Source organism: Arachis hypogaea, chromosome 20 (genome assembly GCF_003086295.3).
Source record: "Arachis hypogaea cultivar Tifrunner chromosome 20, arahy.Tifrunner.gnm2.J5K5, whole genome shotgun sequence".
NCBI lineage: Eukaryota > Viridiplantae > Streptophyta > Magnoliopsida > Fabales > Fabaceae > Arachis > Arachis hypogaea.
In genome coordinates this window covers 84,938,056-84,954,149 of record NC_092055.1, presented here as the reverse complement: position 1 = coordinate 84,954,149, position 16,094 = coordinate 84,938,056, and the positions used below count along the sequence as shown (strand labels likewise).

The following is a 16,094-nucleotide window of genomic DNA, read 5'->3' as shown; positions in this document are numbered from 1 at the left end:
TCCATTGAAGGACTATTTCACCTCTGTCAACATCAATCACAGCTCTTGCTATGGCCAGGAAAGGTCTTCCTAGGATGATGGATTCATCCTCTTTCTTTCCAGTATCCAGGACTATGAAATCAGCAGGGATGTAAAGGCCCTCAACTTTTACCAATACATCTTCTACGTGTCCATAAGCCTGTCTTCTTGAGCTGTCTGCCATCTCTAGTGAGATTTTAGTAGCGTGCACCCCATAGATTCCCAGTTTCTCTATTACAGAGAGGGGCATGAGGTTTATACCTGAACCAAGGTCACACAGAGCTTTGAAGATCATGGTGCCTATGGTACAAGGTAGTATGAACTTTCCAGGATCCTGTCTCTTCTGAGGTAATGTCAGTTGATCCAAATCACTTAGTTCATTGATGAACAAGGGAGGTTCAACTTCCCAAGCATCAATGCCAAACAATTTGGCATTTAGCTTCATGATTGCACCAAGAAACTTGGCAGTTTGCTCTTCAGTAACATCCTCATTCTCTTCAGAAGAGGAATACTCATCAGAGCTCATGAAGGGCATAAGGAGGTTCAATGGGATCTCTATGGTCTCTAGATGAGCCTCAGAGTCCTTTGGTTCCCCAGAGGGAAGCTCCTTATTGATCACTGGACGTCCCAGGAGGTCTTCCTCCTTGGGATTCACGTCCTCTCCTCTCCTTACAGGTTCGGCCATGGTGCTTATGTCAATGGCCTTGCACTCTCCTTTTGGGTTCTCTTCTGTATTGCTTGGGAGAGTACTAGGAGGGATTTCAGTGATCCTTTTACTCAGCTGGCCCACTTGTGCTTCCAGATTTCTAATGGAAGACCTTGTTTCATTCATGAAACGTACAGTGGCCTTAGATAGATCAGAGACTAGATTTGCTAATTAGAAGCATTTTGTTCAGAGTTCTCTGTCTGTTGCTGAGTTGATGATGGAAAAGGTTTGCTATTGCTAAACCTGTTTCTTCCACCATTATTAAAGCCTTGTTGGGGCTTTTGATCCTTCCATGAGAAATTTGGATGATTTCTCCATGTTGAGTTATAGGTGTTTCCATAAGGTTCACCTAAGTAATTTACCTCTGCTATTGTAGGGTTCTCAGGATCATAGGCTTCTTCTTCAGAAGATGCCTCTTGAGTACTGTTGGATGCAGCTTGCATTCCATGCAGACTCTGAGAAATCATATTGACTTGCTGAGTCAATATTTTATTCTGAGCCAATATGGCATTCAGAGTATCAACCTCAAGAACTCCCTTCTTCATAGGCGTCCCATTATTCACAGGATTCCTTTCAGAAGTGTACATGAACTGGTTATTAGCAACCATGTCAATGAGTTCTTGAGCTTCTGTAGGCGTTTTCTTTAGGTGAATGGATCCACCTGCAGAAGTGTCCAGTGACATCTTTGATAGCTCAGATAAACCATCATAGAATATATCCAGGATGGTCCATTCTGAAAGCATGTCAGAAGGACACTTTTTGGTCAATTGTTTGTATCTTTCCCAAGCTTCATAGAGGGATTCACCTTCTTTCTGTCTGAAGGTTTGAACATCAGCTCTAAGCTTGCTCAGCTTTTGAGGAGGAAAGTACTTGGCTAAGAAAGCCGTGACCAGCTTATCCCAAGAGTTCAGGCTGTCTTTGGGTTGAGAATCCAACCATAATCTAGCTCTGTCTCTTACAGCAAAAGGGAAAAGCATGAGCCTGTAGACTTCAGGATCTACTCCATTAGTCTTAACAGTATCACATATCTGCAAGAATTCAGTTAAGAACTGAAAAGGATCTTCAGATGGAAGTCCATGAAACTTGCAGTTCTGCTGCATTAGAGAAACTAATTGAGGTTTAAGCTCAAAGTTGTTTGCTCCAATGGCAGGAATGGAGATGCTTCTTCCATGTAAATTGGAATTAGGTGCAGTGAAGTCACCAAGCATCTTCCTTATATTATTATTATTTTCGCCTGCCATCTCCTCTGCCTGTTTGAAAATTTCTGAAAGGTTATCTCTGGATTGTTGTATTTTAGCTTCTCTTAATTTTCTCTTCAGAGTTCTTTCAGGTTCTGGATCTGCTTCCACAAGAATGTTCTTATCCTTGCTCCTGCTCATATGACAAGGAAGAATGGCCAGAAAAATGATAATAATGATAGAGATCCTTTATACCACAGTATGGGGATCCCTTTGTAAGTAGAAGAAGAGGGGGAGATAAAGGATGTGATGTAAAGGAAGAAACACAACTGTGAGGATTAGAATGTGAGATGAGATGTTAGGACATGAATGAATAAATAGAATGAGATGGGGGAGGAATAATTTTCGAAATTTATTTTGAAAAAGAGTTAGTGATTTTTGAAAATTGGTTTTTGAAAATTAGTTAGTATTTTTCGAAAATTTTTGAATTCAAAAATAAAAAATAAAAATAATTAGTTAATTAAAAAGAAATTTTTGAAAAAGGGAGATATTTTCGAAAATTTGAGAGAGAGAGAGAGTTAGTTAGGTAGTTTTGAAAAAGTTAAGAAACAAACAAAAAGTTGGTTAGTTAGTTGAAACAAATTTTGAAAAGATAGGAAGTTAGAAAAGATATTTTGAAAAGATATTTTGAATTTAGTGAGGAGAGAGAAAAACAATAAGATAGTACAAGATTTAAAAATTTTTAGATCTAATGCTCCTTGTTTTCGAAAAATTTGGAGGGAAAACACCAAGGAACACCAAACTTAAAAATTTTAAGATCAAGACACAAGGAAAACTCAAGAACACTTTGAAGACTCACAAGAACACAAGAACATGAAGGAAGAACACCAAACTTAAAAATTTTTTGAAAACCAAACAAAATTTTCGAAAATCAAAGGGAAATCAACAAGAAAACACCAAACTTAAAGTTTGGCACAAGATTTAATAGAAAAAAATGTTTTTGAAAAAGAATGTTTTGAAAAGAGTATAAAAGAGTCTAACCCAATCAAATTAATGTTCTAGCCAAATGAGTTATGGGACCTTAGGATGAAATTTTAAGAGAGATTATTTTTGAAAACACCAAACTTAAAGTTTGGCACAGGATTTAATAGAAAAATTATTTTTGAAAAAGGTTTTTTTTTAAAAAAATATGATAGCCAATTATCATGAACATAAACACCACGTTCTAAATAACTGAGCTATAAGTTTAAAGTATTTTAACAAGGGATAAATAATAAAAGACTCTAAACCAAAAAAGAAATATTTTTCCTAATCTAAGCAACAAAATAATCCGTCAGTTGTTCAAACACGAACAATCCCCGGCAACAGCGCCAAAGACTTGGTGCACGAAATTGTGATGTCCAGGCTCGAACAATCCCTGGTAATGGCTCCAAAGCTTGGTGCTTTGATCTTAATTCATAATTGTCACAACTTCGATACAACTAACCAGCAAGTGCACTGGGTCGTCCAAGTAATACCTTACGTGAGTAAGGGTCGAATCCCACGGAGATTGTTGGTATGAAGCAAGCTATGGTCACCTTGCAAATCTCAGTCAGGCGGATATAAAATAATCATGGAGTTTTCGAATAATAAATAATAAAATAGGGATAGAGATACTTATGTAAATCATTGGTAGGAATTTCAGATAAGCGAATGGAGATGCTTTTCGTTCCTCTGAACCTCTGCTTTCCTGCTATCTTCATCCAATCAGTCTTACTCCTTTCCATGGCTGGCTTTATGCAAGGGCATCACCGTTGTCAGTGGCTACATCCCCTCCTCTCAGTGAATCATATGCTCACGCACCCTGTCACGGCACGGCTATTCATCTGTCGGTTCCCGATCATGCTGGAATAGGATTCACCCTCCTTTTGCGTCTGTCACTAACGCCCAGCACTCGCGAGTTTGAAGCTCGTCACAGTCATTCAATCATTGAATCCTACTCAGAATACCACAGACAAGGTTTAGACCTTCCGGATTCTCTTGAATGCCGCCATCATTCTAGCTTACGCCACGAAGATTCTGGTTAGGAGATCTAAGAGATACTCATTCTAGCTTAATTCATGTAGAACAGAAGTGTTTGTCAGGCACGCGTTCATAGGGGAGAATGGTGATGAGCGTCACACATAATCATCACCTTCATCACGTTCTTGGGTGCGAATGGATATCTTAGAAGCGAAATAAGAAGAATTGAATAGAAAACAGTAGTACTTTGCATTAATCTTTGAGGAACAGCAGAGCTCCACACCTTAATCTATGGAGTGTAGAAACTCTACCGTTAAAAATACATAAGTGAAAGGTCCAGGCATGGCCGAGATGGCCAGCCTCCCTAAACGAGATCACAGGATCAAAATACAATCCAGGATGCCTAATACAATAGTAAGAGGTCCTATTTATAATAAACTAGTCACTAGGGTTTACATGAGTAAGTAATTGATGTACAAATCCACTTCCGGGGCCCACTTGGTGTGTGCTTGGGCTTGGGCTTGAGTGTTACACGTGCAGAGGCCATTTGTGGAGTTGAACGCCAGTTTCTGTGCCAGTTTGGGCGTTCAACTCTGGTTTTGGATCCTTTTCTGGCGCTGGACGCCAGATTTGGGCAGAAGGCTGGCGTTGAACGCCAGTTTACGTCGTCAATTCTTGGCCAAAGTATGGACTATTATATATTGCTGGAAAGCCCTGGATGTCTACTTTCCAACGCAATTGGAAGCGCGCCATTTCGAGTTCTGTAGCTCCAGAAAATCCACTTTGAGTGCAGGGAGGTCAGAATCCAACAGCATCAGCAGTCCTTTTTCAACCTCTGAATCTGATTTTTGCTCAAGTCTCTCAATTTCAGCCAGAAAATACCTGAAATCACAGAAAAACACACAAACTCATAGTAAAGTCCAGAAATGTGAATTTAACACAAAATCTATTAAAAACATCCCTAAAAGTAACTAGATCCTACTAAAAACATACTAAAAACAATGTCAAAAAGCGTATAAATTATCCGCTCATCATGGATCAAGCAAAAATAGAGGTAATTGAAAAATTACCACCACCTGCCAATGTTAAGGCAATCAGAAGCTTTCTGGGGCATGCAGGATTCTATAGGAGGTTTATAAAGGATTTTTCAAAAATCGCAAAACCTCTGAGCAATCTGCTAGCTGCTGACACGCCATTTGTGTTTGACACAGAGTGTCTGCAAGCGTTTGAGACGCTGAAAGCCAAGCTGGTCACAGCACCAGTTATTTCTGCACTAGACTGGACATTACCATTTGAGCTAATGTGTGATGCCAGTGATCACGCCATTGGTGCAGTACTGGGACAGAGGAATGACAAGCTTCTGCATGTCATTTATTATGCTAGCCGTGTTTTAAATGATGCCCAGAAAAATTACACAACCACAGAAAAAGAATTGCTTGCAGTGGTTTATGCCATTGACAAGTTTAGATCATACTTAGTAGGATCAAAGGTGATTGTGTATACTGACCATGCTGCTCTTAAATATCTACTCACAACGCAGTATTCAAAACCCAGGCTCATAAGATGGGTGTTGCTTCTGCAAGAGTTTGATATAGAAATAAGAGACAGAAAAGGGACAAAAAACCAATAGGCTGATCATCTGTCCCAGATAGAGCCAGTAGAAGGGACGTCCCTCCCCTCTCTTGAGATCTCTGAGACTTTTCCGGATGAGCATTTATTTGCCATTCAGGAAGCACCATGGTTTACAGACATTGCGAACTATAAAGTTGCAAGGTTCATACCCAAAGAGTATAACAGGCAACAAAAGAAAAAACTAATTACTGATGCAAAGTACTACTTGTAGGATGAACCCTATCTCTTTAAGAGATGTGCAGACGGAATAATCCGGAGATGTGTGCCTAGAGAAGAAGCATAGAGGATCCTATGGCATTGCCATGGATCATAATATGGAGGCCATTTCGGAGGTGAGCGGACAGCCACCAAGGTCCTCCAATGTGGTTTCTATTGGCCAACACTCTATAGAGATTCCCGAGAGTTTTTACGTAACTGTGGCAGTTGCCAAAGAGCTGGTAATCTGCCACATGGTTACGCCATGCCTCAACAAGGAATCTTGGAGATTGAGTTGTTTGACGTATGGGGAATTGACTTCATGGGACCTTTCCCACCATCATACTCAAACACTTACATTCTGGTGGCAGTTGACTACGTATCAAAATGGGTAGAGGCCGTTGCCACACCCACCAATGATGCTAAAACAGTGCTGAAGTTCCTCCAGAAATATATCTTCAGCAGGTTTGGGGTACCTAGAGTACTAATCAGTGATGGGGGCACTCACTTCTGCAACAAACAGCTTTACTCTGCCATAGTCCGGTATGGGATTCGCCACAAGGTGGCGACTCCATATCATCCACAGACTAATAGGCAAGCTGAAGTCTCTAACAGAGAGCTAAAAAGAATCCTAGAACGGACTGTAAGTACCCGTAGAAAGGATTGGGCAAGAATCTTGGATGATGCTCTGTGGGCATACAGAACAGCATTCAAGACTCCTATAGGGACCTCTCCATACCAACTTGTGTATGGTAAGGCATGTCACCTGCCCGTGGAACTGGAACATAAAGCCTACTGGGCAACCAGATTCCTAAACTTTGATGCCAAATTAGCTGGAGAAAAAAGATTGCTCCAGCTAAATGAGCTAGAGGAATTCAGATTCACTGCTTTCGAAAATGCCAAGCTTTATAAAGAAAAATAAAAAAAGTGGCATGACAGAAAGCTATCATCTAGAATCTTTGAACCAGGACAAAAGGTCCTGTTGTTTAACTCTAGCCTCAGGCTATTCCCCGGGAAACTGAAGTCCCGGTGGAGGGGACCATATGTGATTACAAGTGTATCACCATATGGTTATGTGGAGCTTCAAGATATTGATTCTGATAAGAAGTTCATTGTTAATGGACAGAGAATCAAGCACTATCTTGAAGGCAATGTTGAGCAAGAGTGCTCAAGGCTGAAGCTAGATTAAAAGCTCAGCAAGGTCCAGCTAAAGACAATAAAGAAGCGCTTGCTGGGAGGCAACCCAGCCATGGGGCATCACTTCCTCTAAGCATTTTGCCCTATTCTTGATTTTATTTGTTTATATAAAGTTCACTGATACTAAGGTAAAGAGTCAATTATATAAGTTCACAAGGCTACAGAAGGATTCTGCACACAAAACAGAGAAAAAGAGCTCACTGGCAAGAAAACGCCAGTAAAAGTCTGTTTTGGGCGTTCAACGCCCAAAAGAAGCATCCACTGGGCATTGAACGCCAGTAAGGATAGCCATCTGGGCATTAAACGCCAGAAAGAAGCTCCTTCTGGGCGTTTAACGCCAGATTTACAGCGTCCTGGGCGTTCAGAAAAACGCCCAGTGACAAAGGAGTTCCTGGAATTCAACGCCAGAAAGAAGCAACAATTGGGCATTGAACGCCCAGGAGAGGCAGCATTTGGGCGTTGAACGCCCAAAACATGCAGCGTTTGGGCGTTCAAACGCCAGGATGGTGGGGAGGAGGTGAATTCGTTTTTACTTCATATTTTTCATTCTAAATTTAATTTTCATGTTTCAATTCATGATTTCTTGCATAAACATGTTAAGAACCTGATTTCTAAAATCCCTAATTTCTAAAAACCCTATTTTAAAAAAAAAATATCAAATGTATCTTAATCTATAAGCACAAATCCTTTTTTTCAATCCAATTCAACTCTTTCTCAAAATTTTCAAAACAAATCTATCTCTTTTCATTCAAAAATCTTTTCAACTAATCAATATCTTTTTCAAATCTCCATACTATCTTTTTCAAAAATCCAAATCTATCTTTTTCAAATATCTTTCATATCTCTTCAATTTTAAATTATATCTTTTCTTATCTTACTTAAAATTTTCTTAATGGGTTCGGCCTCCCTCCCCTCCCATCCACCATTGCACCTAGCTCCCCTTCTCTCCCTCTCCTTTCTTTTCTTTTTGCTTGAGGACAAGCAAACCTCTAAGTTTGGTGTGCTTATCCGTGATCACTAAGATCATGGCTCCTAAAGGAAAACAACCCACTCCAAGAGGCAAGAAAGAAAGCGTTCCAAAACCACTTTGGAATCAAGGGAAGTTCTTAACTAAAGAACATTCAGACCATTATTACAAAATAATGGGTCTAAGATCAGTGATCCCGGAAGTTAGATTCGATCTGAAAGAAGACGAATATCCGGAGATCCAGGAGCAAATTCGAATCAGGAACTGGGAGATCCTAGCTAATCCTGAAATGAAAGTGGGAAGGAATATGGTCCAGGAGTTCTATGCTAATATGTGGCATACAGACAGGCAAAGACTATCTGGATCTGCTATCTATGACTATCGGACCTTGGTCAGAGGAAAGATTGTTCATACCCACCCTGACAAGATCAGGGAGATCTTAAAGCTGCCTCAGCTGAAAGATGATCCAGACTCCTTTAATAGGAGAATGATGAGAACAGACAAGGGCCTTGATAAGAGTCTAGAGGATATATGTATCCCTGGAGCCAGGTGGACCACCAGCACGAAGGGTGTCCCAATTCAACTCAAAAGAGAAGATCTCAAACCAGTCGCCAGAGGATGGCTGGACTTCATTGGGCATTCTCTGTTGCCCACTAGCAACCGTTTTGAAGTCACTATTAGAAGAGCAGTGATGATCCATTGCATCATGAATGGAAAAGAAGTGGAAGTTCATCAACTGATTTCAACTGAATTCTACAAAATTGCAAACAAAAATTCCAAAGATGCCAGGTTGGCTTATCCAAGCTTGATTTCTATGCTCTGCAAGGACGCTGGAGTAAGGATGGGAATAACTGAGTATATCTCAGTTGAGCGGCCAATCACCAAAGCATCAATGGAAAAATAACAAGCACAGGATGACCCCATCAAGAAGAGAACACAGGAAATTCTCCCAGAAATCCCTCAATCTGAATACTGGGAGTATCTTGAAACATCTATTACCAAGATGCAAGAAGCTATGGAACAAATACAGAAAGAACAGAAGGAACAAAGTATCATTCTTTGCTATTTGCTTAAAGAACAGGAGGAGCAAGGGCGTGATTTAAAGGAATTGAAGCGCCAGAAATTATCTCTTAAAGGACCAAGCACCCCGCAGATTAGAGGAACATCCACTTCCCAGAACAAATGTTGTTAAATTCCAATCTTAGCCTTAACTCTGTGATAACTGTTTTTATTAGTTTTACCTTAGGAGTCATATAGTAGTAATTAGTATCTATATTTTTTATTTTATCCCCAATTAAGCTATAATTTAATTTTATCATCATCATTAAACATGAATAAAATAGAATAATTTCTTTAGAATAAGAGGCAATATTTTTTGACTTTTTAATAAGATAAATTCTAATTATTTACATGTGGTGGCAATGCTTTCTGTCTTCTGAATGAATGCTTGAACAGTGCATATGTCTTTTGAATTTGATGTTTAAGACTGTTAAATATGTTGGCTCTTGAAAGAATGATGAACATGAGACATGTTATTGATAATCTGAAAAATCATAAAAATGATTCTTGAAGTAAGAAAAAGCAGCAAAGAACAAAGCTTGCAAAAAAAAAAAAAAAAAAAAAAAAAAAAAAAAAAAACAAGCAGAAAAAGCCAAAAGCTCTTAAAACCAAGAGGCAAAAGCAAAAAGCCAGTAACCCTTAAAACCAAAAGGCAAGGGTAGATAAAAAGGATCACAAGGCTTTGAGCATCAGTGGATAGGAGGGCCTAAAGGAATAAAATCCTGGCTTAAGCGGCTAAACCAAGCTGTCCCTAACCATGTGCTTGTGGCGTGAAGGTGTCAAGTGAAAACTTGAGACTGAGCGGTTAAAGTCAAGGTCCAAAGCAAAAGAAGAGTGTGCTTAAGAACCCTGGACACCTCTAATTGGGGACTTTAGCGAAGCTGAGTCACAATCTGAAAAGGTTCACCCAATTATGTGTCTGTGGCATTTATGTATCCGGAGGTAATACTGGAAAACAAAGTGCTTAGGGCCACGGCCAAGACTCATAAAGTAGCTGTGTTCAAGAATCAACATACTGAACTAGGAGAATCAATATCACTATCTGCATTCTGAGTTCCTATAGATGCCAATCACTCTGAGCTTCAATGGATAAAGTGAGATGCCAAAACTGTTCAGAAGCAAAAAGCTACTAGTCCCGCTCATCTAATTAGAATCTGAGCTTCACTCAAAAACTCTAAGATATTATTGTTTCTTAAAATTATTTGTATTCTATTTTGTTTATCTAGTTGCTTGAGGACAAGCAATAGTTTAAGTTTGGTGTTGTAATGAGCGGATATTTTATACGCTTTTTGGGGTTAATTTCATATAGTTTTTAGTGTGTTTTAGTTAGTTTTTAGTTTATTTTCAATATTTTTTAGGCAAAATTCATATTTCTAGACTTTACTATGAGTTTGTGTGTTTTTTTTGTGATTTCAAGTATTTTCTGGCTGAAATTGAGGGAGCTGAGCAAAAATCTGATTCAGGCTGAAAAAGGACTGCTGATGCTGTTAGATTCTGACCTTCCTGCACTCAAAGTGGATTTTTTGGAGCTACAGAACTCCAAATGGCGCGATTCCAATTGCATTGGAAAGTAGACATCCAGGGCTTTCCAGAACTATATAATAGTCCATACTTTGCTCAAGGATAGAGGACGTAAACTGGCGTTCAACGCCAGTTCCATGCTGCTGTCTGGCGTCCAGCGCCAGAAACAAGTTACAAGTTGGAGTTCAACGCCAGAAAAGGATCCAAAGCTGGTGTTGAACGCCCAAAACAGCCCTATGCACATGATTAGCTTAAGTCTCAGCCCCAGCACACACCAAGTGGGCCCTAAAAGTGGATTTCTGCACCATCCATCTTAGTTTACTCATTTTCTGTAAACCTAGTTTACAAGTCTAGTATTTAAACAACTTTTAGAGACTTGTTTTGTACCTCATGACATTTTAGATCTGAACTTTGTACCTTTTGACGGCATGAGTCTCTAAACTCCATTGTTGGGGGTGAGGATCTCTGCTGTGTCTCGATGAATTAATGCAAGTATTTCTGTTTTCCATTCAAACATGCGTGTTCCTATCTAAGATATCCATTCAAACTTCAATATGAATGTGATGAACGTGACAATCATCATTATTCCTCCACGAACGCGTGCCTGACAACCACTTACGTTCCACCATAGAATGAATGAATATTTCTTAGATCTCTTAATTAGAATCTTCGTGGTATAAGCTAGATTGATGGTAGCATTCAAGAGAATCCGGAAAGTCTAAACCTTGTCTGTGGTATTCCGAGTAGGATTCAGGGATTGAATGACTGTGACGAGCTTCAAACTCGCGAGTGCTGGGCGTAGTGACAGACGCAAAAGGATAGTAAATCCTATTCCAGTACGACTGAGAACCTGCAGATGATTAGCCGTGCGGTGACAGTGCACCTGGACCCTTTTCACTGGAAGGATGGATGGTAGCCATTGACAACGGTGATCCCCCAACACACAGCTTGCCATAGGAGGATGTGCGTGCGTGAATCAGAAAACAGAGGAAAGCAGAATTTCAGAAGACAAAGCATCTCCAAAACTCCAACATACTCTCCATCAGTGCATACAAGTATAATTTGTGTTCTGCCCTTTTATTCCTTGCAATCAAATTTGATAAGTGAATTATTTTATTGTTTTCCTAACTAAGAGTTACAACATAACCATAGATTGCTTCAAGCCAACAATCTCCATGGGATCGACCCTTACTCACGTAAGGTATTACTTGGACGACCCAGTGCACTTGCTGGTTAGTGGTACGAGTTGTAAAAAGTGTGATTTACAATTCGTGCACTAATTATCGACAGTTAAATAAAGTCACTACCAAGAACAACTACCCACTTCCATGGATTGATGATCTGATGGATCAGCTAAAAGTTGCAACTATGTTCTCAAAGATTTATTTGCGACTGGGTCATCACCAAATTCAAGTAGCCAGATATACCAAAGACTGTATTCAGAATTCAGAAATGATGACGATGCTGAGACATATGGGAGCAGAAGAACCAAGAGCTGTGAGACAAGATCGTAGCAGTCTCTGGAGATACAAGAATAGAATTTGTGTGCCTAACACTAGAGAATTGCGACAAAGAATTCTTGCAGAAGCTCCCCAAAGTAGATTTCCTATGCATCTTGGAGTGACAAAGATGTATCAAGATTTAAAACGAATATTCTGGTGGCCAGGCTTAAAGAAAGAAGTAGCTGATTATGTCTCAAAGAGTTTAACCTGCCAGAAGGTGAAGGTGGAACATCAGAAGCCGTCTGAAACCCTGCAACCCTTGAAAATACCACAATGGAAATGGGAGCAGATCACTATGGATTTTGTCATGGGATTGCCAAGAACCTCAACAGGACATGATTCCATCTGGGTAATTGTAGACACGTTGACAAAATCGGCGCATTTCCTTCCAATTCGAGTTGACTATACTTTAGAAAGGCTAGCACGGATATATATTCAAGAAATCGTACAATTGCACGGGATACCTTCATCAATTATTTCAGATCGAGATCCGAGGTTTACTTATAGATTCTGGGGAGCTTTTCAGAAAGTGTTGGGAACAAAATTACATATGAGTACAGCATACCATCCTCAGACAGACGAACAATCCGAGCGGATAATCCAGACATTAGAAGACATGCTAAGATCTTGTGTGATAGATAACCAAGGCAGTTGGGATAAATATTTGCCGTTGATCGAGTTCGTCTACAAAAACAGTTACCAACAAAGTATCGGGATGGAACCATATGAAGCTCTCTACGGAAGAAGATGTCAGACACCATTGTGTTGGAATGACGACGGAGAAGCTAGTGTCTTAGGTCCAGACTTAGTGCAAGAAACTACTGAGAAGATAAAGGGGATTCGTCAGAAGATCCAGATAGCACAAAGCCATCAAAAGAGCTATGCCGATAATAGACGTAGACCCTTAGAGTTTAGTGAGGGAGACCATGTCTTTCTAAAAGTAACCCCGACTACTGGGATAGGTAGAGCCCTTAAGACTAAAAATCTTAACCCTCGATACATAGGACATTTCCAAATACTTAAAAGAGTCGGGCTAATAGCTTATCTAGTAGCCCTTCCTCCATACCTGTCAAACCTTCATGATGTTTTTCATGTCTCGCAACTTAAGAAATATATTCCCGACGGGAGTCACATTTTACAACCAGAGACAGTACAGTTACGAAACAATTTGACATATCAAGCATCACCAGTTCAGATCATAGAAAGAAGTGATAGGTAGCTAAGAGGCAAAACTGTTCGCTTAGTCAAAGTAGCATGGGGACAAAGAGGAGAAGAAGAGCACACTTGGGAACTAGAAGATAAGATGAAAGCTGATTACCCACGTCTGTCCTCAGGTAATTGAAATTTTGAGGACAAAATTTTCTTTCAGGAGGGTAGAATGTAACAACCCTGATTTTCGAGTACGCGAGATCTTTTCTGAAAGTACGGATTTCTCCAGAAGATCAGTAAGGGAGAACCTCTGATATATCATCAAATATCTCGATCCTCATTGTTATTATTTATTCTTTAAGCTAGAATCTTTTCTGAGGCAAGCTCGATAACACAGTCACGAAGAACCTAGTTTTTGAACCATATCAGTTAGGAGTTTTGATTCTGGTTTCTGTAAATAGTCTCAGTTTGACGAACTGGACTCGATTCATGAGAGAAGAGAGATAATAGGATAATATTATCATTATATGAGTATTAGAAGCTTCTTGAATGATATTATAAGGTTACCTGGTCAGTTTTAGTTAAAAACAGAAAATCAGTTTAACCAGGTTCACAGTTTACTGGTGCAGCTTAGCACCAGCACCCTCTGATGACTTTAGCAATGCTAAGGCCTCATCATATATGTTCTATTCTCATAATAAATATGTTACTAGTGTCATTTATGCTAGTACCTCAGAAAATAATTTTTAGAGATATTTTCACAAGTGTTCCAATACATCTAGTTTTAGTAGTTATACACCTGAGATATTTTAATATTATTTTAATCCACCTCCAAGCCAACCAATCACAACTCACCCTACACCCCCAAAACCCCCAAGGCTGGTTCATTTTCACTTTGTGGCCGAAATTTCCAAGAGAGAAAAAGAGAGAAAAGTTCTTAGTTCCAAATCTTCAAAGCTTGATTTCTACTGAACTAAAACTCCAATCAAAATTCCAATCCGACCAAAATGATTCTCTCTAATTTCTATACATGATCATATGACTTATCAATGCTGGAATCAAGGTGAGTTGGCTGCACCATCTCCCTTTTGCTTTGGTTTCAAGGAAACATGCTTAAACATGTGTTTTCTTGATGTTCTTCCTTAGGAATCATGCTTAACTTGACTTGAGAGCCAAGAAATGTGAATTTCCAGCAAGTCTAAGGTTAGAAATCACTTCCTAACATGCTGGGTGATATTTGGTTAGTTGAGAGTTTTTGGATTTAAAGTTGTTCTTAATGTGAATTAGGAGGAAAAAGTGCTTAAGGACCACCTGAAAGTATAACCGAATTCGGAGTAGCAAAACCAGGTAGGGTTTAACAAAATTAATCTTGATTGATTGTGTTTGAGTTGTGTGATTATGATATGGTTTGGCTGTGCTTGAAATTGATTGTATATATGAGTGATTCTTGTTGAAATTTTGGTGAAAATTTGATGAAATTTGATGATATTCAAGCTATGAAACATGTTATTGAGTGCAGCTGGAAAAACGAACCCTAATCCTTAAATTTCGGTTCAATTTGTGTTGAAATCATGTGGAAAATATGGGGTTTTGGTGGCTGCAAATTTATTATGAATTATGGTAAAAATCGGTTGCTGGAAAGACTGAAAAATGGGTAAAAACAGAGAAAGAATCTGAAGAATTTATGAAGAACATGAAGAAAACTTTGAGTGTGATGAAGAACAATGAAGAGCAGGCTTTAGATCTTTAAAAGGGCAAGGAAGTAAAATTTTTTGTGTTTAAGGGGTTATTTGGTAATTTCTGAAAGTTAGGGTGGTTAAAGTAGAAATATTAAAAGTTACGGGTGGTAAAAAGTGAATTTTAAAGGTTAAAAGTTAAAGTGGGGTAATTTTTCAAAATTTAATGATAAAATAATAAATAATAATAAAATATTAAATAATAATATTTAATTAAAAATAATATTTTAATAAAAATAATAAAATAATGCGAAAAGGCAGTTTTCTGTAAAAGCTTTAGAAAGACAACTTCAAGCGCAGAATATCATAATTACCTTCATAAAACACTTAGGGAGAGGTAAGAACATATTAGTGAGGTAAAGATAAAAGAAATATAAAAAGCTAAAGAAAAGATAAAAAACAAAGAAAAGTCTGTAAAGTTTTAACGACAGAAAAACAGACAGAGACTAGTGAACGAACTAAGGCAACATAGTTAGTCTTTGAGTTGCAACTAGAGTTAGCTATTATATGAAAAGTTAAACTATTTCAGTATAGACTTAATGAACCTATACCTGGGACAGGCTAACTATTCATACCGAAATTTACATAAGCTTTAAATACATACGTTAAGCAGAAAAATCAGAGCAGAATAAAATAACACAGAGAAGAGAGTAACCAGAGTAAAGTAAAGAGATAAAGAGTAAAAGAGTGATATAGATATAGAAGAAAGAGTAATCAGAGAAAAGTAAAGAGATACAGAGAACAGAGTAACCAGAGTAGAGTAAAGAGATACAGAGAAAAGAGAAACCAGAACAGAGTAAAGACATACAAAGAGAAAAGAGTAATATGATAAAGAGAAATAGTTTGAGCCAAGATATTGTAAAAGTGAAAGATGTAAAGTTTGTATAGTATGATTGAATAGAGAAAGAAAGAGGTACTGCATAAGAATGTGAAAGTGATGATGAATAATGAGAATGATAATGAATGATGGTAATGAGAATGATTATGTGATGATCTGCTGCGTGAAGGCAGTCAGATAGATAGTGGTACGACCACAGAGTGTTTTCCAGTGCTACACAGCTATTGAGAGCTATACCTGCAATTGATAACCTGGGATCACTTGCAGAGGATATTAATTCATACACGGCTAGAATGCCGCACCTGTAACACAAGGATTACTTACAGAGGAGGGTAGAAACCGACAAATGAGCTCATTACCTGCACTAAAGCTAGACATGCATCATACTTGGTTGC

The 16,094-nt window shown here is 38.7% G+C and overlaps 1 non-coding gene across 1 annotated transcript; it reads left to right on the top strand.

Annotated features, from left to right (window-relative positions):
• The first annotated feature begins 1,461 nt into the window (after positions 1–1,461).
• LOC112787218 (small nucleolar RNA R71) lies at positions 1,462–1,569 on the top strand. Its single transcript, XR_003194642.1, has one exon. It is a non-coding gene; the product is annotated as a small nucleolar RNA R71 (small nucleolar RNA).
• The last annotated feature ends 14,525 nt before the right edge of the window (positions 1,570–16,094 follow it).